The sequence below is a fragment of the Stenella coeruleoalba genome, assembly GCF_951394435.1.
Source record: "Stenella coeruleoalba genome assembly, chromosome: 7".
Lineage (NCBI taxonomy): Eukaryota > Metazoa > Chordata > Mammalia > Artiodactyla > Delphinidae > Stenella > Stenella coeruleoalba.
The window spans coordinates 86700383-86726969 of NC_137153.1; the positions used below are offsets into that span (position 1 = coordinate 86700383).

At 41.5% G+C, this 26587-nt stretch overlaps 1 pseudogene across 1 annotated transcript; it reads right to left on the minus strand.

Annotated features, from left to right (window-relative positions):
- Positions 1-14767: 14767 nt before the first annotated feature.
- On the minus strand, positions 14768-17848 carry LOC307188909 (pro-neuregulin-2, membrane-bound isoform-like; annotated as a pseudogene). Its single transcript has 2 exons — positions 17743-17848; positions 14768-16204 (listed from the first exon to the last, which is right to left on the minus strand). The product of its transcript is annotated as a pro-neuregulin-2, membrane-bound isoform-like (transcript).
- Between the last annotated feature and the right edge of the window lie 8739 nt (positions 17849-26587).

The window sequence follows — 26587 nt, forward strand, 5'->3', positions numbered from 1 at the left end:
TAGTTCCCCTGCAGCTAGCTTGGAGCCACCAAAAGATCATATCAGCCACAAAAGGACAGACATTAAGGGGTTTCGTGCAAGGAAGTGCCAGGAGATTTCTTTTTTTAAATATCACTTTGGCTGTTCTGTGGAGAAGGGATTGGGTGAGAGTCAAGAATGGTAGCAGTGGAAAAAAAAAAAAAAGCCTCTGAAAGATAACACACACACACACACACACACACACAAACATACACATACAAACAACCTGGTACCACTGATTGCATCTGGAAGGGTTGGGAGGAGATAGACTTTTCACTGAATTCCTACTTATATCTTTTGTATTTTGTAGTATATGCACACATTCCATATTAAAGAGAATAAAATAAAAGTAATTGTAAAAAAAATGGTGGCAGTGAAACTCATTTGAAGTGGATCGATATGATATTTAGTTTGGAAGTAGAATTGTTGCAACTTCATTATAGATTGGGTATGAGACGATGACAGAAAACGAAGGAAACAAGGTTGACTTCCAGATGTCTGGCATTAGTAGTTGGGTGATTGGTGCCATTTACCAAGATGAGAAAAGCTGAAGGAGTGATCAGGTTTGGGGAGTTAAAAAATAAAGGTTTAATTTGTGATGTTAGGTTTGAGATGCCTATGAGATAGCCACATGAAGCTATTAGATAGGCAATAAGATATATGATTCTGGACACAGATTCACCATACTCCAGATGGTGTATTAGTTTCTTACTGCTGCTGTAACAAGTTACATAAAACTTAGTGGCTTAAAAATACAATTGTATTATCTTCCAGTTCTGGAGGTTAGGAGTCTGAAATGGGTTTTGAGGGGCTAAAATCAAAGAAGCAGTGTAGATATCATCGCAAGAAAAAAATTTTATAACTATGTGTGGTGATCAATGTTAACTAGATTTATTGTGGTGATCATTTCATAAGATATACATATGTCAAACCCTTGTGTTGTACACCTGAACCTAATATAATGTTATATGTCAATTATTTCTCAATTAAAAAAAACAAAGGTATCAGTAGTTTTGTCTTCCTTAGGCTGCAGGGGAGAATCTGCTTCCTTGCCTTTTCCATTTTCTAGAGGCTACCCACATTCCTTGCCTTATGCTCTTTCTGGCATCTGCTTCCCTTGTCACATCTCCTTCTCTGACTCTCCTGCCTGCCTCTTTTACTTAAAAAGACCCTTATAATTTATTACATTGGATCCACTCAGATAGTTCAAGATAATCTTCCCATCCCAGAATCCTTAATTCAATCACACCTGCAAAGACTCTTTTGGTATGTAAGGAAACATATTCACAGGTTCTGGGGATTAGGACACGGATATCGTTAGAAAGCTATTATTTTGTCTACCACAAGTGATACTGAAAGTCCCAGACGGGGGACTTCCCTGGTGGTCCAGTTGTTAAGCATCCGCCTTACAATGCAGGGGACGTGAGTTTGATCCCTGGTCTGGGAACTAAGATCCCACATGCTGTGGGGCAACTAAGCCTGCGCACTCTAGAGCCCACGCAACACATTTAGAGAGCACAAATGCTACTACTACCTAGCCCGCGTGCTCTGGAGCCCGCGAGCCACAACTAGAGAGACGCCTGTGCACCAAAACGAAGAAATAAATAAATAAATGTGAAAACAAACAAAAAAAAAATAGAAAGTCCCAGAAGATGTTCAAGATGGGAATGTTGCTTTTAAAGTTACATGGCATGCCACCAAGTATCCAGAATAGAACATTAATTTTTTCCTCTTGAAAGTGAATAAAAAATTTCAAAACAGTGTTAATGTTCAGTTTTTATCTAGGGGCTTATTACATGGGTATGTGTAGTTTGTAAAAATTCATATTGTCCACCTAAGATATGTGCACTTTTTTGTATGTATATTGTAAGTATAATATGTTTCTAAAATACTTAATGCTTGGGCTTCCCTGGTGGCGCAGTGGTTGAGAGTCTGCCTGCCGATGCAGGGCATACGGGTTCGTGCCCCGGTCCAGGAAGATCCCGCATGCGGCGGAGCGGCTGGGCCTGTGAGCCATGGCCGCTGAGCCTGTGCATCTGGAGCCTGTGCTCCGCAATGAGAGAGGCTACAACAGTGAGAGGCCCGCGTAATGAAAAAAAAACAAAAAAACAAAAAAAAAAACTAAAATATTTAATGCTTAAGATTATAGTTGGAAAATAATAACTAGAAATATAAATACTGGTAATAATAGGAAATACAATTTTGAGAATTTGTACACTTATTAAGCCACTTGGAGATTTTGTGTTTGTTTGACCAATATTGAGAATTTTATATTTCCATATATAGTTGAATGGTTGTGTTCATAGAATCATTTAACTCTAAATAAAGTGACCCCTTTTTAGGATTTTCTCCTATGTTCTCTTGAGATGAAGTTGTAGCAAGGAGCTGTAGGGGGCATTTTCTCCTGACTTCTTTTTTTTTTTTTTCGGTACGCGGGCCTCTCACTGTTGTGGCTTCTCCCATTGCGGAGCACAGGCTCCGGACGCGCAGGCTCAGCGGCCATGGCTCACGGGCCCAGCCGCTCCGCGGAACGTGGGATTTTCCCGGACCGGGGCACGAGCCCGTGTCCCCTGCATCGGCAGGCGGACTCTCAACCACTGCGCCACCAGGGAAGCCCCCTCCTGACTTTTTAAGATCACTTTTCTATGGGTAAATATTACATTTCTGGATCTCTGTTACTTTGCTAGTTAACAGTATGAATACATATCAAAAATCTCAAGCCATTAAGTTTTAATTATTTTTACTTTAAATAATAATTTGCTGACTTTTTCCGAGTTTTACTGAGTTATAATTGACATACAGCACTGTATAAGTTTAAGGTGTACAATACAATGATTTGATTTACATACATCATGAAATGATGACCACAATAGGTTTAGTGAACATCCATCATCTCATATAGATGCAAAACTAAAGAAATAGAAAAAAATACATTTTTCCTTGTGATGAGAACTCTTAGGACTTACTCTTCTAACAACTTTCATTTATAACATACAACAGTGTTAATTATTTATCATGTTGTACATTACATCTCTAGTACTTATTTATCCTGTAACTAGAAGTTTATACCTTTTGACTGTCTTCATTTAATTTCCCCTCCCCTCACCACCGGTAGTCATAAATTTGATCTCTTTTTCTATGAGTTTGTTTGTTGGTTGGTTGGTTTTTGAAGGATAATTGAATTATAACACTATGTTAGTTCCTGATATACAACATAGTGATTCAATATTGCTATACATTTCTTTCAAAACGATCACCATGATAAGTCTAGTTGTCATCTGTCACCATACAAAGATATTACCTAATTATTGACTATATTCCTCATGCTGTATATTTCATACCTATGACTCATTTATTTTGTAACTGAAAGTTTGTACCTCTTAATCTTCCCTCACTTATTTCTCTCCTCCCCCAGCCCCCTTCGCTCTGGCAACACCTGTTTGTTCTCTGTATCTATGACTCTGTTTCTGTTTTGTTACGTTTGTTCATTTGTTTTTTTGTTTTTTTTAGAGAAATTCCTTTATTTGGATGTTTTTGGTATTTAGATTCCTGGATAATCTTCTATTGTATTTTTCTTTTTCTTCTTCTGCCTTTTCAGTGAGATTCTGGGGTGTGAAAAGATGTTCAGTCCGCTGTTTCAAAATGGAAAAATGTTGTTTTTTATTTTTTAAATTTTAAAAAATATTTATTTATTTTTATTATTTATTTATTTATTTTTATTTTAGTTGCGGCAGGTGGGCTCTTTGTTGCGACACAGGCTTCTCTCTAGTTGTGGTACATGGGTTCCAGAGTGCATGGGCTCACTTTCATTTGTTTTTTAGATTCTACAATAAGTGAAATTATGCAATATTTGTCTTTGTCTGTCTGACTTATATCACTTAGCATAACACCCTCTGATCCATTCATGTTGTCACAAATGGTAAAATGTTATTCTTTTTTTTTGTGGCTGAGTAATAGTCCTGTGTGTGTGTGTGTGTGTGTGTGTGTGTGTGTGTGTGTATCACATCTTCTTAATCATTCATCTTTTGATGGGCACTTAGGTTGTTTCCATATCTTGGCTATTGTAAATAATGTTGCAATGAATATAGGGGTGCATATAGCTTTTCTAACTAGTGTTTTCATTTTCTTCAGATAAATATACAGAAGTAGAATTTCTGGATCATATGGTAGCTCTATTTTTAATTTTTTGAGAAACCTCCTTACTGTTTTCCATAGTGGCTGCACCAATTTACATTCCCACCAAAAGTGCATGAGGGTTCCCTTTTCTCCACATCCTGGCCAACAGTTGTTATTTGTTATCTTTTATATAATAACCATTCTGACAGATGTGATGTGATATCTCATTGTGGTCTTGATTTGCATTTCCCTGATGACAAGTGAAGTTCAGGATCCTTTTCACATGCCTGTTGGCCATCTGTATGTTTTCTTTGGAAAAATGTCCATCCAGGATCTCTGGCCATTTTAAAATTGGGTTGTTTGTTCTTCGATGTTGAGTTGTATGAGTTCTTTGTGTATTTTGGATATTAATCCCTTATTGAATATATCATTTGCAAGTAGGTTCTCCCATTCAGTAGATGGCCTTTTAATTTTGCTGATAGTTTCCTTCACTGTGCAAAACTTTATAGTTTGATGTAGTTCCATTTTTAAATTTTTGCTTTTGTTGCCCTTGCCTGGAGATATATGAAAAAAAAATGTATTGCTAAGACCAATGTCAAAGAGAGTACTGCCTATTTTTCTTTCAGGAGTTTATGGTTTCAGGCCTTACATTTAAGTCTTTAATCCATTTTGAGTTTATTTTTTATATGGTATGAGAAAGTAGTCCCATTTGATTCTTCTGCATGTAGTTGCCCAATTTTCTCAACAGCATTTATTGAAGACATTGTTTTTCTCCATCATATATTCTTGTCTCCTTTGTCATAGACTAATTGCCCATATAAGAGGTTCATGGACTTCCCTGGCGGTCCAGTGGTTAGGTCTTTGTCTTCCAGTGCAGGGGATGTGGGTTTGATCCTGGTAGGGGAGCTAAAATCTCACATGCCTAGCGGCCAAAAACCCAAAACATAAAACAGAAGCAATATTGTAACAAATTCAATAAAGACTTTAAAAATGGTCCACATCAAAAAAAATCTTGAGGACTTCCCTGGTAGCGCAGTGGTTAAGAATCTGCCTGCCGGGATCCCTGGTGGCACAGTGGTTGAGAGTCCGCCTGCCAATGCAGGGGACACGGGTTTGGGACACGGGTTCGTGCCCCGGTCCGGGAGGATCCCACGTGCCGCGGAGCAGCTGGCACCGTGAGCCATGGCCACTGGGCCTGCGGGTCCGGAGCCTGTGCTCTGCAACGGGAGAGGCCACAACAGTGAGAGGCCCGCGTAACGCAAAAAAAACCAAAAAAACAACAAAAAAAGAATCCGCCTGCCAATGCAGGGGACGTGGGTTCGAGCCCTGGTCCAGGAAGATCCCACATGCCGTGGAGCAGCTAAGCCTGTGTGCCACAACTACTGAGCCTGCATGCCACAACTACTGAAGCCCATGCACCTAGAGCCCATGCTCTGCAACAAGAGAAGCAACAAGAGAAGCCACCGCAATGAGAAGCCTGCACACTGCAATGAAGAGTAGCCCCTGCTCACTGCAACTAGAGAGAGCCCACGCACAGCAACGAAGACCCAACACAGCCATAAATAAATAAATAATTTTTTTTTTAATCTTAAAAAAAAAGAATGAGTTCATTTCTGGGCTGTCTTTTTGGTTCCATTGATCTGTATGTCTGTTTTTTTATGCCAGTACCATACTGTTTTGATTACTGTAGCTTTGTAGTATAGTCTGAAGTCAGGGAGCATGATTCCTCCAGCTTTGTTCTTTCTCAAGATTATTTTGGCTATTTTGTGTTTGTATTTTTGTGTTTTCATACAAATTTTAAAAGTTTTTGTTCTAGTTGTGTGACAAGTACCATTGGTATTTTGATAGGGCTTGCACTGAATTTATATATTGCCTTGGGTAGTATGGTCCTTTTAACAGTATTCTTCCAGGGAATTCCCTGGCAATCCAGTGGTTAGGACTCTGCGCTTCCACTGCAGAGGGCACAGGTTCGATTCCTGGTCGGGCAACTAAGATCCTGCATGCTGTGTGGCACAGCCAAAAAAAAAAAATCAAATCCATGAACACAGTGTGTCTTTCCATCTGTGTCGTCTTCAATTTCTTTCATCAGTGTCTTATCAAGTACAGGTCTTTTACCTACTTAGGTAGATTTATTCCTAGGTATTTTATTCTTTTTGATGTGATGGTAAATGGGATTGTTTTCCTTAATTTCTCTTTCTGATAGTTTGCTGTTCACATATAGAATGGCAACAGATTTCTGTATATTAATCTTGTATCCTGAAACTTTACCAAATTCAAATTGATGAGCTTTAGTAGTTTTCTGGTGGTGCCTTTAGGATTTTCTATGTATAGTACCATGTCGTCTGAAAATAGTGACAGTTTTACTTCTTCCTTTCCAATTTGGCTTCCTTTTATTTCTTTTTCCTATCTGATTTATGTGGCTAGAACTTCCAATACTATGTTAAATAAACGTGGTGAGAATGGGCATCCTTCTCTTGTTCCCAATCTTAGAGGAAATGCTTTCAGCTTTTCACCACGTGTATGATGTTAGCTGTGGGTTTGTTATATATGGCCTTTATTATGTTGAGGTAGATTCCCTTTATATCCACTTTCTGGAGAGTTTTTTTTATCATAAATGGATGTTGAATTTTGTCAAAAGCTTTTTCTGCATCTATTGAGATAATCATATGATTTTTATTCTTCAGTTTGTTAATGTAGTGTATCATATTGATTGATTTGCAGATCTTGAACCATCCTGGGATAAATCCCACTTGATCATGGTGTATAATCCTTCTAATATATTGTTGAATTTGGTTTGGTTTGCTAATATTTGGCTTGCTGATATTTTGTTGAGGATTTTTGCATCTATGTTTATCAGTGATATTGGCCTGTAATTTTCTTTTTTGTGATATCTTTGTCTGGTATTGGTATCAGGGTGACGCTGGCCTCACAGAATGAGTTCAGGAGTGTTGCTTCCTCTTCAATTTTTTGAAATAGCTTGGGAGGACAGATGTTAACTCTTCTCTAAATGTTTGGTAGAATTCAGCTGTGAAAACATCTGGCCCTGGACTTTTGTTTGTTGGAATTTTTTTAAATTGCTGATTCAATTTCATTTCTGGTAATTGGTCTGTTCATATTTTCTATTTCTTCCCGATTCAATCTTGGGAGACTGTACACTTCTAGGTTGTCCATTTTATTGGCATATAATTGTTCATAGTAATCTCTTATGATCCTTTGTATTTCTATGGTGTTGATTGTAAATTCTCTGTTTTCATTTCTGATTCTATTGACTTGGGTTCTTTTTTTTTTTTTTCTTGATGAAACAGCTAACAGTTTATTGATTTTGTTTCTTTTCAAAGAATGAGCTCTTAGTTTTTATTAATATTTTCTATTGTTTTTTAGTCTGTATTTCATTTATTTCTGCTTAAATCCTTATGATCTCTTTCCTTCTACTAACTTTGGGTGTTGTTTGATCTTTAGTTCATTTAGGTCTAAGTTTAGGTTGTTTATTTGAGATTTTTCTTGTTTCCTGAGGTAAGCTTTTATCAGCATAACCTTCCCTCTTAGAAATGCTTTTGCTGCATCTTGTAGATTTTGGGTCATTGTCTTTTCATTTTTCTCCAGATTTTTTTTGTTATTTCTTCAATTTCTTCAGTGAGCCATTCGTTGTTTAGTAGTATTTGTTTAGCCTCCATGTGTTTGTGTTTTTTGTACTTATTTTCTTACAGTTGATTTCTAGTCTCATAGGTTTGTGATCAGAAAGAGGCTTGATATAACTTCAATCTTCTTAAACTTACTGAGACTTGTTTTGTGGCCTAGCATATGATCTACCCTGGAGAACATTACATGTGCACTTGAAAAGAATATGTATTCTGCAGCTTTTGGATGAAATGTTCTATGTATATCTATTAAGTCCACCTAATCTAATGTGTTGTTTAAGGCCAGTGTTTCCTTATTGATTTTCTCCCTGGAAGAGCTGTCCATTGCTATCTGTGGGTTGTTAAAGTCCCCTATTATTGTTTTACTGTCAATTTCTCCCTTTATGTCTATTAATATTTGCTCTTTGTATTTAAATTCTCCTCTGCTGGGACTTCCCTGTTGGCACAGTGGTTAAGAATCTGCCTACCAGTGCAGGGGACATGGGTTCAAGCCCTGGTCTGGGAAGATCCCACATGCCACGGAGCAACTAAGCCCATGTGCCACAACTCCTGAGCCTGTGCTCTAGAGCCGACTAGCCACAACTACTGAGCCCATGTGCCACAACAACTGAAGCCCACGCGCCTACAGCCCATGCTCTGCAACAAGAGAAGCCCCCACAATGAGAAGCCTGTGCACAGCAATGAAGAGTAGCCCCCACTCACTGCAACTAGAGAAAGCCCATGTGCAGCAATGAAGACCCAACACAGCCAAAAATAAATAAAATAATAAATAAATAAATTTTAAAATAAGTAAATACATGCTCCTGTGCTGAGTCCATATATATTTCCAATTGTTATATCTTCTCGTTGGATTGATCTCTTGATCATTATATAATGTCTTTCTTTGTCTCTTGTTACGATATTTGTTTTAAGGTCTATTTGGTCTGATATAAACATTGCTACCTCGGCTTTATTTTTGTTTCTATTTGTATAAAATACCTTTTTCCATCCCCTCACTTTCAGTCTGTGTGTGTCTTTAGATCTTAACTGAGTCTTTTGTAGGCAGCATATATGTGGGTCTTGTTTTTGTAGCCGTTCTATGTCTTTGATTGGAGCATTTAGTCCAATTATATTTAAAGTAGTTATTTGCCTTTACTGATGAGCTTTTTCATTTTGTAATTTTCATGTTCCTAGTTGTGGCCTTCTCTTTTTTTGCTCAGAGAAGTCCCTTTAACATTTCTTGTAACACTGGTTTGGTGATGCCAAACTCTTTTAACTTTTGCTTATCCGTAAAACTTTTGATCTCTCCATCAAATCTGAATGAGAGTCTTGCTGGGTGGAGTATTCTTGGTTGTAGGTTTTTCCTTTTCATCATTTTAAATATATTGTGTCACTCCCTTCTGGCCTGCAGAGTTTCTGCTGAAAAGCCAGCTGATAGCCTTACAGGAGTTCCTTTGTATGTAACTTGCTGCTTTTCCCTTGCTGCTTTTAATATTTTCTATTTATCTTTAATTTTCACCATTTTAATTACAATGTGTCTTGGTGTGGTTCTCTTTCAGTCGATCATGTTGAGACTCACTGTGCTTCCTGGATCTGGATGTCTTTTTCCCTTTCCCAGGAAGGGACGTTTTCAGCTATTATGTCTTCAAATATTTCTCTGCCCCCTTCTCTCTCTCTTCTCCTTCTGGAACCCCTATTATGTGAATGTTAGTATGCTTGATGTTGTCCCAGAGGTTTCTTAAACTGTCCTCATTTCTTTTTATTATTTTTTTCAGTTCAGTTTCAGTAATTTCAGACAGTAATTACTCTATCTTCCAAATCACTGATCTGTTCCTCTATATTATCTAATCTACTGTTGATTCCTTCTAGTATATTTTTAATTTCAGTTATTGAATTATTCACTTCTGTTTGGTTCTTCTTTATATTTTTTAACTCTTTGTTAAAAACTTCTAACTTCTCTCTCTTTTCATTCATTCTTCTCCCAAGTTCTTCGAGCATCTTTTTTTCCCCCACAGCAACTAATGATATTTATTTAGTACTCATTTTATATTTTCACAGTTCTCAGAACTTTTTCATTTAATCCTCACCAAAAATCCACAGAGAGAGGTTCTGATTTTACACACATTTTCAGATGGGAAAACTGAAACTCAGAGAGGATAAGTTAACTTGGTAGAATCACCCAGCCAGGAAGTGGCTTAACTGGTATTCAGATCTGGGGCCTCTGACTTCAAAACTCAAATTTATTCAGTCTCCTCCTAAGGAAGCATTTCTAAGCTTAGCCAGAGCACACTGAGGGAGGCAGGTATCATCCTGGGCTTAGGAGACCAAGGAAGCTGTAGAGCCAGATCCAGTTAATTAGCACAGCTTCCTCCCCACCTGTGGTTCTGTCAAGAGCCACCTCTCCAGGCAACCATTGACCCCTCTGTCCGGCCCCTCCTGCTTTCCTTTATACCTTCCCTGAGACCAGAGGAGGGCCTTACAAGGTGATATGATTTTCTGTGAATAACTTTCCCACAAGATAGGAGCCACCTGCAGGATGTTTCAAGGGTCTTACAGGATGAGAGAGACAGAAGGAGGCTCTTCTTTGAGCATCTTTATGATCATTGCCTTGAACTCTCTATCAAGTAGATTTGCTTATCTGCACTTCACTTAGTTCTTTGGAGGTTTTTTCTTTTCCTTTATTTGGAATATATTTCTCTGTTGCCTCATTTTGTCTAATTTCCTGTTTTTATTTCTATGTATTTAGTTGGTTGGTTATGTTTCCCAATCTTGGAGAAGTGACCTTATGCAGGACACGTCCTATGGGGCCTGGCAGCACACTCTCCTGTGGTTACCAGAGCTACTTGCTTTAGGGGTGCCCTCTTATGTGGGCTGCTTAGGACCTTCTGTTGTGGTTGGCTGACTACTGTGGACATGCTGGTAGGTGTTGCTGGTTGTCATTCCAGTTGGTTGTAAGGCTCTGTTTTGTTCAGTCTGGGTCTTGGCATGGCTGACTGCACAGCGAGGGGTGTCCTGGTCCTGGTGCCAGCTCACCAGTGGGCAGGCCCAGGTCACGAGGCAACTGTCTACAGATCCCGCCTGGGGGTCCCAGGGATAGTGCTAGCCCATTGGTGGGTGGAGCTCGGTCCCAGAGTGGCTGAATGCTGGGCTGGGGGTCCCGGAGCTAGTGTTGGCCTACTGATGGGCGGGGCCATGGCCCAGAAGTGTCCTGGGGCTGGTGTGGGACGCTGGTGGGTGGGGCTGCTTCTTGATATGGCTGGCTGAGGGTCCCAGGTGACCCAGCGCTGGTGATGGCTCACTGTTTGGTGGGGCCGGATCCTAACATGGATGGCTGAGGGGCCCAAAGTGTCCTGGAGCTGCTTTTGTCCTCCCATTGGTCAGGGCCAGGACCCAGGGCATCCTGGAGTGACGCTGGCCTGCTAATGGGTGGGTGTGGTCTTGACATGGCTGGCAGTGGGTCTGTGTGGTCCTGGGGTTTGGTCAGCCCACTGGTGGGTGGGGTTTGGGCCCAGGGGGGTCCCAGGGCTGATGCCCATCCACTAGTGGGCAAGGCCAGGTCCTGGGGCTACTGCTAGCCCACTAATGGGTGGAGATGGGTCCTGGGGTCTCTGGCTGTGGGGGCCAGGGGTTGCAGATTTGGTGCTGGCCCGCAGGTGAGCAGGGCCAGGGCCCTGGTGCTCCTGGAGTTGGTGTTAGCTTGCTGGTGAATGCACCGGGTCCTGACACAGCTGGCTGGAGGGTCTTGGTGTTCATGGGGTTGGTGTCCCCCCACTGGTGGGTGAGGCCTCTTCCCAAGGCTAGTGTCAGCCCACTGGTGGACCTGGGTCCTGGGGTCTCTGACTGAGGGGCTGGAGGTTCCAGAGCTGGTGTAGGCCCACTAGTTGGGTGGGGCTGGGTCCTGGGCCATCTGGTAGGTGAGGGTGTGTCCTGGGGCAGGGCTGGGGCCTCAGGGGGTCCTTTCTGCTGGTGGGTGAGGTCGTGTCCCTGCCCATTTGGGACACCTGGCCTGGGGCCTCCTAGGAGGATGCTGACTGGCTGGTAGGCAGGTAGGTTCCAGCACTAATAAGCTAGAGGGAGGATTCCAGTGGTGCTTACCAGTGCCAGTGTCCTCATGGTGGGTTGAACTCCCAAAAATGGCGGCTGCTGGCATCTATGTCCCCAGGGTGAATTTCAGTTGCCTCCTGCCTCTTCAGGAGGCTCTCCAAGGTCAGCAAGTGGGTTTGATCCAGCCTCCTTTCAAATTACCGCTTCTTCCCTGGGTCTTGGAGTGTGTGAAATTTTGTGTGTGCCATTTAAGAGTGGGGTCTCTATTTCCCACAGACCTCTGGGTCTCCCTACACTGGCCTTCAAAGCCAAATGTTCCAGGGGCTTGTCTCCCCAGTGCAGGATCCCTGGGATGGGAAGCCCAGTGTGGGGCTTGGACCCCTTGCTTTTGCGGGAGAACTTCTGCAATTGTAATTATCCTCCCATTCACGTGTCACCTACCTGGTGGGCATGAGTCTTGACTAATTGCATCTCTGTCCCTTCTCCCCTTCTCATTGTGGTTCCTTCTTTGTAACTGTCAGCTCTTAAAAGACCTTTTTTGCTAGTCTTCAGGTTGCTCTCATGGATACTTTGTCTATAAATAGTTACAATTTTGGTGTGCCTCTGGGAGGAGGTGAGCTCACGGTCTTTCTGCTCCACCATCTTGGCCACTCCTCAAGTCATTAAGTTTTGTTCATTTGGTTTGATTGCCTTTGGCTTTAATCTGAGGGCTGTACAGGCTGCAAAAAAAGTACTGATGGCTTTGTAGTATAATAAAATCAGATTTTAAAAAAATTAGCAAACAACTTCTTGCAAACAAAGCAAGGAAGTTACCTTGATATTGTTGGCAGATTACTGAAGGTGTATATTCCTATTGGGCCTAATGTATATTTCAGATGATGTGTAAAGGCAGGTGTTCGTTTTAAAGACCAAACGAAGCAGCCAAATCTCTGTTTCTTTCTTCTTTCTTCAGTTTTACAGGTCGGTGTTTTTCTCTAGGTTGTGGCTATGTATCTTTCTCATGTTTTCACCCAACATTGGAAAGATGAGCTACTGGCTTTCCAAGTCCTCAGATGTTTCCAAAGCATGCCCATTTTGTTATGGGTGACCCCATCTCCTCTTGGCAAGTAATTCTATAGAATTACTCCATAAGCAGAATTATAACTTCAAGTATTTAGGGAACAATTAAACTGACAAAGAATCCTAGACCTTGAGAGATCATCTAATCCAACCTTCTCATTAAAGGAAGGGACCTCCTTACAGCATCCCTGATAGATGTTCATCTGGCCACTCTGGGGACATTTCTTCTAACAGGGACTTGTCTTGCTCTTTAACTTGGTGATTTAATTATAAAGTACTCTGCCACTCTACAAATTCTCCCTGCATATTAGTGGCCTACTTTTCTGAACACTGTGTTCACTCAGTACTCTAAGCCATCTTAAGATGCAGACTCTATCACTCCCATTTTATTGATAGAAAAACTGAGGCACGGAAAGAAAATTCCCTAAGGTCAAACAGCTATTAAGCAGAAGAGCCCAGCCCTTGATCCCACATGCTTAGCCTGTATTTCCTCTCTATACTAAACAGAACCCTCACACATTATGACAGAAACCTATCTTCAGGTTGATCTTGATTGTCAATTTTTGGATAAGTTGTTCCACTAGTTAAGAATTCACATAACTCTTCTACTATCCAGCCCACATCTCTCTGAACTGCACATACGGTCTTAGGAAATTTTAAAAGATGTCTTCTTTAAGATGAACATATATGTCTATGACATCCTCCTGATGTACTAGTTTGATAAAGCCTTCAAAAAAGAAAATGAGATCAGTTTGCCACAACTATTTTTAGAAAAATAAACTTATTAAAATATAGCAAAGAAACTTGCACATAAGAAGCATGTGTTGAATTTTGAATTTTCATGAAGTGAACACACCTGGATAACTACCACTAAGATAAAGAAAGCATTACCAGTATCCATGGGCTGCCTACCCAAGGGCTGCCTATTCATGACCCATGACAAAACCTGGCACCAAGGCTACGCTTAGTAATAGACACAATGGTAATTAACCAAGCATGTTAAATTAGCTCTCTGAAGCATTTAGACTGTGGAATACAAAGAGGATTGGCCAGTTGGGAAATGAGGGCACATTAAAAACAGAGACACAGATACGTTATGAGAGGTTGAGCAGGTGGACCATAGGGTGAGAATCCAGTCTCTGACTTGCCTTGGATCCTGAACAACTCTCTGACTCCAAACTATGTGTATCCTTAAAATAAATCCTCTTTTTCTTAAGGTTCCCTGTTCCTTGTAATCAGAAGATACTAACACCAAAACTGTAAGCCACAAAGAATCCCCAACCTCATAATTTCAGTTCCCCACTGGAACCAACTGGTAGTGGCTGCCTGGAGAACCATGGAAAATGACTCTGAGGCTGAGTTCAATGGAAAAGAGTATTGTGGTGTCTGCCATGCGGGCTTTTTTTTTTTTTTTTTTTTGGTGGGGGCGGGGGTGTGTGTGGAAGAGAGGCAGGGATGGTGCCATGAACTTGCTATTCCTGTTCTTAGCCCATATGATGAAGAAATCAATAGATGGAAAAAACTGAGTAATTAATCACCATATTAAGCTGGATATTTCAGTTTAATAAATATCCTTCCCTTAGCTGTTCCCCTCGCCCACTCTATATCTCAGCCACAACATTTTTATTTTTTTCTTTTTATTCTGCTTATTTGTTAGAAATAACACTGAAATGAACTGAAATGAACTTACCATCATTTCAAGTGTGTACTGGTTACAACTTAGCAAACATCCTTTTCAGGATGGGGTCATTTTATAAAGAAGATGGACTGTCCAGTGGAATGATTTTATTTTATCAATAAAAGTGAGACTTTTAAATGCCTTTATTATCATTGTACTGTATGATATAGACGATCATTTTGTATCACATTATTCAAGATAAATTTCAGGAACATCGGAGCCTCGCACACCTATGAGTATCTCAGAGCCAACTAGGCATGAACAGAGGAAGTAATACAATTGCTTTTGTTAATGTTCTCATGCAACAGGCGGAGGAGGTCAATGTTAGACCTGGTAAAACACATCTAGCTCTAGGTGAAATCTGAGAGAAGATGCAGCAACAAGAAAGCAGCACCGACTGGGCATGCTCCTATTCAGGCAGAGACAGGAAGGGAGTGGACGTACTGTAGAAGCTGGCCATTACGTAGTTTTGGCAGGGATCACCAGTAAACTCATTTGGGCACTTGCACAAGTATCTTGAGGGGTTTGAAATGTCTTTCACCATGAAGCACTTGCCTAAATTCACACAGAAAGTTTTCTCCTTCTGGCACGCTTGACAAGATGGCTTGTCCCAGTGGTAGATGTAGATGTGGATGAAGAAGTATTTGCTCCTTCTGTTGATACTGATATTCTAATGGGAGACTCTGAGGACACACACGTTGTCTCAGTTGAAGCTGAGACATGCCAGCGATGATCTCATTTGAGTCCACAATGGTGATATTGGCAGAGGCACTGTCATTTCCTAATTTGCTGATCACTTTGCACATACATTCTCCAGAATCAGCCAGTGATGCTTTGTTAATGCGAAGTTCTCACTTCTCTGGCCTTTTTTGTATCTTGATGTTTTGTGGTTCGTTCTTTGGGTTTAATTCATTCCCATTCTTGAACCATTTGAATTTGAGAGAGGAGTATTCAGAACTGGTCTCTCACCGAAACACTAGTTTCGAATCTGCTGCAGACTCCTGACTTTTCATCTCTTCCAAACGGGGAGGCAAGGCGCACCGCTTGCACAGCACCTGGCAGACCTCCTTCTTGAGGTTCCGGCCCGTCTCGAGAGGGGGGAAGGATGCTCGGAAGGCGGCCGCTGCTGTTGGCATCGGGCTCCATGAAGAAGATATACCTGCGGTCCTCCTTGAGCCGCCCGCAGGAGGGGAACCCGGGGTGGACCCAGGCGCACGCTGAGCAGCGAGTTCTTCTTCAAGCTCCCGGCTTTCACCGCCCACTCCTGGTGCACCTTCACCAGATAGGGCGCCTCATCTCCGGCCTCGGCGGCGCTGGGCGCGGGGCCCGTGGGCAAGGAGGGCACGGTCCCGGGCCCACGGCTGGCGGCTGCCGCTCGCCTCCCCGCGCCCCTGCCTCGCCCGCCGCCCCCTTCCTGTCGAGTGCCCCCCTGCTGCCGCCGCGGCGGGTGCGCATTTCCCTCCATCACCACCGCGGCGCGCTGAGCCAGCTCCTGCACCGAGCCCACGCTGGGCGGGGACGCCTAGCACACTGAGGCCCCAGCGGGAGCCGCCTCCTCGCCGGCGGCCTCCCCCTGGCGCCACGGCCGCGGTCCACAGCAGCGGCAGAGGCGGGGCCGGGGCGCGTGACCCAGTGACCGGTCGTCCCGGAGCGGTGCGGGGCGCGTCGCCGTCTCAGGGTGCGAGGCGCGTCGCCGTCTCAGGGTGCGAGGTGCGTGCGGGCTCCTGGCTGTCGGTTCGGACTCTCCAGCCACAACATGTTTAACGGCCAGTCTCTTGAGCATATAAAGAGGTAAGGCACATCTTACACACCAGATATGACTGCATAAGCCAGACGTTTTACAGCCTAGCCAAGTCATATGGGCACTTCCCCACAAGAGAGAGAATTGCTCCTGTTAAACTGATGAGGCTTCACTACACAGAGGGGAAAGCACTTCTGTTCCTCTTGGGAAAGGCATGTGAGGATTAAGTTTACACTAAGTGAAAATAATTCAGTAACAATCTAAACTGTATGGGTCAACTTCAGGTTTGTAAGAGCATGAGATTGAAAGATATGCTTACAAACGTCCTGATTAAGATACTCATGACAAGAAGAGAAGCCTTTTTGAAATTTGTATTTCGGGATCATATATCACAATTCATATTCCCAATTACTAATCATGTCAGCCAATCAGCTTTTTAGAGCTCCTGTGATGGTGAGACATGCCTGTGCTAGCTCTCCCAATTATAGAAGAAAACTACAAAAAAATTCAATGACTATGTGTTTTTTTCTGTGAAATACTGCCCTTCATTGGACAATTTTTAAATGTATTTTTATGGGCTATGAAAGAATCACATTTTAAACCAATAAATAATTTTATTTCTTATCTGTCTGCTAGGGAAATAAGGTAAGACAGAGAGAACTAAGTCATCCCTGACTAATAGGGGTTCAGAAAGTTTAACTGGCACAGCTATTCCAGCTGAACTGGTAAAGTGCTAAAAACTAGTTTGCCTTTAACTTTGACTCTGTTATAAAAAGTTGGGTCGGGGCTTCCCTGGTGGCGCAGTGGTTGAGAGTCTGCCTGCCGATGCAGGGGACATAGGTTCTTGCCCCGGTCCGGGAAGATCCCACATGCCGTGGAGTGGCTGGGCCCGTGAGCCATGGCCGCTGAACCTGCGTGTCCGGAGCCTGTGCTCCGCAACGGGAGAGGCCACAACAGTGAGAGGCCTGCGTACCGCAAAAAAAAACAAAAACAAAAACAAAAACAAAAACCAGTTGGGTCAACAAAACTACATTCTTAAATAACTGCTCATTAAAGAGCTAGGTGGGAAGTACGTTCTTTGGGACTTTATAGGATCTGGCTAAGATTAACTGCACATGATACTAGCAACAAGCCTTTGGAGAAATTTTATGATTGCTCGACAAAGGCTGAGGAACCAGCCAAGGTACTCGTCCAGAACTCCTGGAGCTGAGGAATAGCCCACAGTTAGTAGTCAGCATCCACCTAAGGCTGAAGGTGGGGGCCCAAGCGAGCATTGCTTTGGAATACTGCAGTGGGCTTCTTCACACCAGTGTGAAGGCTTAAGGCACACCCAAATGCACGTGATGAGCACCCGTAAATCCTAAGCATGAATATAAGGCTTCAACCTCCCTCTTCTCGTGGCTTTCATGCCCCTACTATGGAGTGAATCTAATTCAACCTTTCAGAACATTTCTGTTTTTCTTCCTTACCCTGCTTCCTGTCCCGAAACGTGGGTACTCCCTTGCGATTACACCTCTGCCCCGGTTCTCTACGTGCTTGACCTTTCAGAATGTCATTCACTCTCAGACCTTCCATTCCGACTTGTGTGTAGCTAATTCCTTGGATAATAGATCCAAGATCTATTATCTAGAAAGATCTAGCCTGATCTTTCTTCCTAGTTCTAAGGCCATATCTTCAACTGTCTATTAGATATTTCCTCACCTCCAACTCAATACATAAAATTTAGTTTGGTTCTTTTACCTCTTGACTTCCCCATTTCTTTTAATGGTACCAACTTGGCACTTTCATTCAGACTCAAAACCATGGAGTCATATTTTAATCTTCTCTCTCTGACTTTTAACATCCAAATTCTCAAATTCTTCAAGATTTGTTTTTTCTTGTTGCATCTACTCTTCCCTTCTCATTCCCACCATCACCACCTTAGTTCAGATCTTCATCTTATTTCCTTAATTCTAAGATGCCTACATTTTTGTAATTTTACATACTTAAAAATAAAGATTTGTTTTATAATCAGTGTATACGTTTAATGTGAGTTTTTTATTACAAAAATCTATCATGTTGGGCTTCCCTCGTGGCGCAGTGGTTGAGAATCTGCCTGCTAATGCAGGGGACACGGGTTCGAGCCTTGGTCTGGGAGGATCCCACATGCCGCGGAGCAACTAGGCCCATGAGCCACAACTACTGAGCCTGCGCGTCTGGAGCCTGTGCTCCGCAACAAGAGAGGCCGCGATAGTGAGAGGCCTGCGCACCGCGATGAAGAGTGAACCCAGCTTGCCACAACTAGAGAAAGCCCTCGCACAGAAACGAAGACCCAACACAGCAAAAATAAATTAATTAATTAATAAACTCCTACCCCCAAAATCTTCAAAAAAAAAATCTATCATGTCAATAGTCTTAGAATCAAAATCTATGGCATCTCAGACCCAGATAACTGCTTCTACTTGTTCTTCTGGCCTGCATTCCCTTGCTTTTCTAATCTGTCCTGCACACTATTGCCTGATTAATCTCCTTAAAAGACTGCATTCATTGTGTCCAGTGGTTAAGACTCCACGCTTCCGCTGCAAGGGCACGGGTTCATCCCTGGTGGAGAACTAAGATCCCGCATGACGTGCGATGCAGCAAAAACAAAAACAAGAACAAACAACTTCAGTGGTTCCCATTCCCTGATAGGTAAAGTATGCAAGTATGCCTAGGGAATCAAGCTGGGCATCGAAGGGACACCACAATCACACCCTGATGTCTTCCTGTCCTTACCAACATTATTTCCCTACCCAGATCTTTCTGCCGTGAACACATCCTCCTCTGCCTCTGTTTGTGTCATTCCCCACAATTAGAAGGCTATTCCTCCTGCTACGTACACCCTACTCAGGCTTCAAGTCCTATGTCTGTTGTGAAACGTTATCTGAACACCCCATCCCGAAGTAATCTCTTCCTCCTCTAAATTCCTGTAGGACTTGTCTTGACTACTTATTTCACACTTATTATTAATTATCTGGTATCTTTGAATGTCTGTATATGTTTATGAGTGTAAAGCAATGAATCCGATGTTTTATAATGAATGGGAAAAAGTCAATCACATTAGTTCACATTCTATATGTCTTATTTCTCTCATCAGATCATAAATTCCTTGCAGTTAGCTCTATTAGGTATACTTGTCTCCCTTGAATTGTGATTTATTTAAGAAATATAGGGCTTCCCTGGTGGCGCAGTGGTGAGAGTCCGCCTACTGATGCAGGGTACACGGGTTCGTGCCCCAGTCCGGGAGGATCCCACATGCTGCGGAGCGGCTGGGCCCGTGAGCCATGGCCGCTGAGCCTGTGCGTCCGGAGGCTGTGCACCGCAACGGGAGAGGCCACGACAGTGAGAGGCCCAGGTACCACAAAAAAAGAAAAAAAAAAAGAAATATAGTCTACTAAGCACTGAGTTCAATGGGGGGATCACACCTCTCATCAGAGAGGCACCGCTACCCCTATTCTTTTCTCTATGGCTGGTCCAAATCACTTATATTCAACTTCTCCCGTCTGCCCTCCTCCAGCACCCAAGCTTATGATCGTAGTAGCACAAGACTTGCTCAGGCTTTAGAGTGAATCAAGCGTCAAGGAGTGGGTGGGTTGAAGAACAAGGAGAAACTTCGCGGTGTTCTAAGACAGATGTGTGGAGGCAGAAGGTCACTGCGATGCAGCGAAGGTGAGGGGGCAAGGCCAGGTTGGCAGGGGCCTCGCATGATGTCATGCTAAGGAGGTCAGACCTTCTTTCTCCTCACTGGAATTGGGAGATTTTTTTAACCAGTGGAGGGACGTGAGCAGATTTGCTTTCTTAGAGTTGTGGAGGTGGACTGGGAAGAGGAGGAGAGACTAGAAGAAGGTAGGCCAGTTAGGAATCCTATTTCAGGACCTGGATACAGTGGCAGCTGTGGTGGTGGGAATGAAAAGCAAGAGGATGGAATCAAAAGAAGGTGGAGAAAGAATGGACAGAACTTGATGACAGAGATGAGACCGGAGGGATAACGATGGAAGAGAATGAGTGACAGAGGTTTCCACTTCAGTCTACAGCGTGGCTCCAGTGCTATTCCCTGAAATAGAGGAGAAGCAGGTTGGGGAGGGGCTGGAGTAGGTGAGAAGACAGTGAGACCTGATTTGCATATGTTGAATTTGTAGCCTCTAAAGGACATTTGCATGAGATTGGGGACATGGAGTTATGGGTTGGAGAGACGGACTTGTGATAGGCACAACTCACTCAATAAAATGTATATCTGTCTTGAAATACCCTGCTCACTCTTAGCCCGAGGCATCCAACTACACTTCTTGTCCTACCTGTTTCACCAGATTTTTATAATGTTCCTGGCTCCCAGTTTGTTATACTTTTACTCTTGGCCAGTTCAGAACTCTTTTTATAATATTTTACGTATAGTAGTTATCTAAGTCTTAGACAATCGGACTCTTAGACATCACTTAATTTAATTTCATAGAGAGTGAAGTTCTGTGGAAGCTCAGGGACTTCAGTTTACTGCACTTTATGTTAAACACTCCATGGTGTTTCCTGGCCATGTTCCCCCTTTTCCAGCTCACTTCATCCAACTGCTCATGCACATAATCTTTTCTGCCCTCCAGCTTCTATGCTCTCAACCCCTTCTTTACACTTTTGGCCACTGCTTTATTCTTAAAACTTTCTTTTTAATTAATTAATTTATTTTTTGCTGCGTTGGGTCTTCATTGCCATGCGCAGGCTTTCTCTAGTTGCAGTGAGCGGGGGCTACTCTGCTGCGGTGCGCGGGCTTCTCATTGCGGTGGCTTCTCTTGTTGCAGAGCACGGGCTCTAGGTGTGCAGGCTTCAGTAGTTGTGGCGCATGGGCTTAGCTGCTCCGCGGCATGTGGGATCGTCCTGGACCAGGGCTCGAACCCGTGTCCCCTGCATTGGCAGGAGGATTCTTAACCACTGCGCCACCAGGGAAGCCCAAAACTTTCTTTTTCCCGGGCTTCATGACATCTCCCGATTTCCCGCCTACCTCCAACCTCTCTGGCTGCTATACTTCCCCAAATGCCCACTTAAAAGTTAATGTTTCCTAGGATTCCCTATTAAGCCTTCCCTTCATCTCATTTTAGTACACACTTAGTGTGACCTCATCCACTTGCATGGCTTAACAAACAACCACTAATATTATTTCTAAATCTGAATGTCTAGCCCAGTCTTCTCAGTCCAAACCCAAATATCCAGCTCTTTTTAGGACACCTTTATTCGGATGTGTTCCACAGACATTTCAAATCAACTTGCCACAGTGAATTTTCCTCTTCTTCCTCTTCTGTATCGGTGATGGTATTGTCACCCTCCCAGTAACCTGTGAGCCATCCCTGACTTCTCCTCCTTTCTCTTTCAAACTCAGTCTGCCAGGAAATCTGCCTATTTTACATTTTAAATGAGCATTTTCCTAGATGAGAACACAGTGTGGTTGAAGATAACAAAAAGGGAGTGAGACTAGCCACGTGGGAGAAGTTTTGTTGAGAAACATTGGGGAAAATGGTTGGATTATTAAGTGGGAGAGTACCTTGGAAGGTAACAGTAAGGCCGCACAGAATATTTCAGAGTTGATGTGGTTGGAGAACCACCAAACATTAGGCAGATGGATGAAATGGTAATTTCAAGGTGCATTTTTTAAAAAGTCAGTCACTTGAAAAAAGGGAGTCAGAGCAACTATTACCTTTGTAACTGGGAGACAACCATTTCTTACACTTCATTGACGACATGAGGAAAAAAACCCAAAGAAGTTACAACTAGAAGCTCAGAAAATCTGACCCTGAATTTAAATGAAGTACAAGTGCTACTAAAAAATAAAAATAATAAGTTCTCTTTGAAGAAGACAAATTGAAATTACTCATTAGTGATATAACTAGAAGTAGACTGTGTTGAAAATAAGTGCAAGAATGACATCATTTGATTGAAAAGTGCTTATAAGCCAATTCCTTAACTGTAAATAATTTTAAAATCGAATACATATAGACATCTTTTAAAAAAATCACCAGGCTTCCTTGATGGCGCAGTGGTTAAGAATCCACCTGCCAGTGCAGGGGACACGGGTTCGAGCCCTTGTCCAGGAAGATCCCACATGCCACGGAGCAACTAAGCCCGTGCGCCACAACTCCTGATCCTGTGCTCTAGAGCTGGCGAGCCACAACTACTGAGCCTACATGCCACAATTACTGAAGCCTGTGTGCCTAGAGCCCGAGCTCAACAACAAGAGAAGCCACCGCAATGAGAAGCCTGCACACTGCAACGAAGAGTAGCCCCTGCTCACCGCAACTAGAGAAAGCCCATGCGCAGCAACGAAGACCCAATGCAGCCAAAAATAAATACATAAAATAAATAAATTTTTAAAAACTCACCAAATTGAAATGTAATGATGATTTCCTAAAACATCTGGATTTCCATATGCCTCAATAAAAATTTTAGGCTAAATAAACTCTTATAATATAATACACTATATGACATATTTATATATTGATAAACATGGTAATTTCCAGTTAATTTGGCTTAGATACTAATTAACTCAAAATAAATGCACTCCCCTCACCAATGTAGTAAGTCAATAGGTAAATAGCTGGGAGAAAAAGTACTCCAAGCCAGGCAGCTCTGTATGTTTCAGAAGCAAAGGAAAAAATAAAAACAGTCACAGTAAACACTGCATTTCTGGAAATAAACTACATTTATGAAGCAGAAGATTCAAAAAGTAAAAGCTAACCCTCTTTATGTGGTGAAAGCATCACTGAGAAACAAATAGCACCCAGAGAGTGACTACCAGTAGTTAGCAGTAAAAAAAATGACATTAGAAAAAAATGGCAGATGTGACAGATTTAAAACCAAAGCTTTCCTCTTACTCCTTGTCATTTTCTCCTTTTTTCCTGATTGCAATTTCAATGATAAAGGTCTATTGATTGCTAAGTTACTTACATGAGGGCCTGGAAAGCACAATACTCGGTGAGGAGACACATTGATTTCCATCCTGTGGCACAAGCTCCGTACCTCGTGTTGTTCGAATCAATGAGGAGGGCAGCTATTTGTTCTCTTGGTTTAATTGCCACAGAGCAGTGATAAATAGGCATCTGATTTCCAGACTAAATCTTCAGCCCTGGCTCTCTGAAAAGGAAGAAAAAAAAAAAATGACTCTAAACTCTTCCTGTATTTCTGGACAGTAGCTTGAAAGTAGGACAGTCAGTGTCTGAGTGTTACTTTCCGGTCTTTGATACACAATTCTACCTGATAATTTTATTTTCCACCAGAAAAATTATTTTCTTCCGAGTTTCTTGAAGGTAGAAACAAAAATCTACAATCAAAATCTCAATAGTCCTTTTCACGTTGTTTTCACACAGGTTCATTTAAAACATTTATTGATATGCTACTTAGAGGAAAGAACTAAAAGAGATTAAACTAGAGGATTTAAGGTTCTTTAATAGTCACAGGCCTCAACATACTTAGAACCCTTAGTTTCTTGAGATTGAAGGAATAATCAATATTGTTGCACTTTATCTAAGCTACATTAGGATAGAAAACTGTTGCTACATTTTATAAAGGAGGAACCTTATACTTTTGGTGCTCAGGGACCCCACAGCCAGACTGGTGGCAAGGGATATAGCTGATAATCTGCTTATTTTGATTTCATTGATATATGTTCATTTGAACACATCACCATCCTAGCCTTTTCTACCACATAACGTTACATTCTACTTAAGGAAAGCTAAAATTAAAAGTGATCCATTTTCTACTGTATAGCACAGGGAACTCTGCTCAATATTATGTAACAACCTAAATGGGAAAAGAATTTGAAAAAGAATAGATACATGTAATGTGTATAACTGAATCACTTTGCTGTATACCTGAAACTGTCACAACATTGTTAATCAAGTATACCCCAATATAAAAAAAAAGTTAAAAAAATAAGAGTAATCCATTTTTGGGAATTCCCTGGTGGTCCAGTTGTTAGGACTCGGTGCTTTCACTGCGGGGGCTGGGGTTCAATCCCTGATGGGGGAACTTAGATCCCACAAGCCTCTTGGACAAAAAAAAAAAAAAAAAAAAGTTACCCATTTTTAGGAAGAGAACATGCTATACTGCCGTTTTTAAAAACTAATGAACAGAATGGGGAGCATATAGCCTAGCACAGCCTAACACATTTACTGAACTAGCACAGGCTGGCACAAACCAAAATATGAAATTGACTTAAAGAATCCTAAATAAAATATTAGTAAATAAAATCTAACTATGTATGAAAAGAATAATACCTAAATGACCTAATAATGTTTGTCTCTGGACTGTGAGGATGATCCAGCTTTAGAAGTCTTTTGATATAATATGTTATATTAACAAAAAAGAAAAACTAAATAAATTAGACTTTGAAAAAGAGTTTGCTTCACCCATTTCTAATTGAAAAAAAAAACAAGACAAAAGCTCTTTTTGTCATGTAGGATATCTGGAAACTTCCTTAACTCATTAAAGTACAACTACCAAAATCTGTAGCAAGCCTCACATGTGATGGTGAAACAAAAACCTCTCATGCTATTGCCACCACTATTCACATTGCATTGAAGGTTGTAACCAGTGCAACAAGAAAAATATGACATATAAATATTGGAAAGTAAGAATTAAAGCTATTATTATTTGTAGATTATGTGGTTGTCTACCTAGCTATCCCAAGAGGATCAAATAAAATAACTCTTATAATGAATGAGAGGTTACTGAGGTGACTAGATACAAAATCCCTAGTAATAACGAATAAGAAAATGTAACTGGAAAAAGAAATCCCATTCACGAGGACCACAAAGACAACTGAGTACTTGGAACTAACCTAATAAAAATTGTGCAAGACTTATATGAGGAAAACTTACAGAAAGAATGTTGATTCTTCCCCAATAATCTACACATTCAGTGGGGAGCCCAATGAAAATTTTCACAAGATTTTTAATTGAACATGAAAAGCTGCTTATCAAGTTCTTCTAGAATAGAAAATAAACAAAAATAACCAAAAAACAGAAATTGAGGAAAAAAATGAGGTGGAGAATTTGCCCTACCAGATATGAAAACAATCTATAAAACTACAGTAATTAAAACAACGGAGTGTCAGAGAACAAATAAACATATGGATTAATGAAAGAGAATAGAGTCCAGAAATTGACCCATGTATTCAAAGGAATTTAGTGTATGATAAAGGTGGAATTTCCAAACAGTGGGAAAATGAAAGATTACTCTAAAAATAGTACTAGGACAGTGGGAGCCATAAGGAAAAAAAAATAAAGTGAATCACTTCCTCATCCCATACTCAGAAAAAAATCCAGATTGACTCAAGATCTGCATTTACAAAAGTATAGAAGAAAACACCAGACAATACGTTTATAATCATGGGGTGGGAAAGACTCAGTCGTCAAGAAAAACCAGACAAATTTTATTAAACAGAAATTTAAAACTCCTCAGAGCAAAAGACTGGGAAAAATATTTGCAACATATACCACAGACAAATGCTTAATAACTGTAATATATATCTAGAATTCCTACAGAGATGTGACAAAACATAAGCAAGCTAATGGAGAAAAAAGGCAGGGGAGAAAAACATAATTCTTAGAAGAGGAAATAGAAATATTTCTATAAATATTTGAAAAGATGCTCAACCTCACTAGCACTTAGGGAAATATACATGAAAACAAACAAAGAGGAATTATTTTTTGTCCATCAAACCTTACAAAGCTAAAAGGACTGATAATGTATAATAATGGTGATGGTGTTGGGGAAGAAAACTTTCATACTCTGTTGATGAGAGTATAAATGGTTGGAGGAACAATTTGGCAACATCTATCAGAATTTGTAATGTACATACTCTTTGACTCACTTCCACTTCAAGTCATCTATCATACATGTACACCTGTGTACAAAGATATATATACGATTACGATCATTGCACCTTTAAAAAATTGGAGATAACCTAAATAACTCTCACTAGGAGACTGGTTAAATAAATATAGAATATCCATACTGTAAAATACCATGTACTTGTTAAAAGGAATACCTAAGTATTCCTTTTTATCAGTATGGAATGTATCAGTATGGAATACTTCCTAAGGCATATTACTAAATGAAAAAGCAGCATCAAAACTATATGAATGGGCTTCCCTCGTGGCACAGTGGTTGAGAGTCCGCCTGCCGATGCAGGGGACACGAGTTCGTGACCCGGTCCGGAGAGATCCCACATGCCGCGGAGCGGCTGGGCCCGTGAGCCATGGCCGCTGAGCCTGCGCGTCCGGAGCCTGTGCTCCGCAACGGGAGAGGCCACAACAG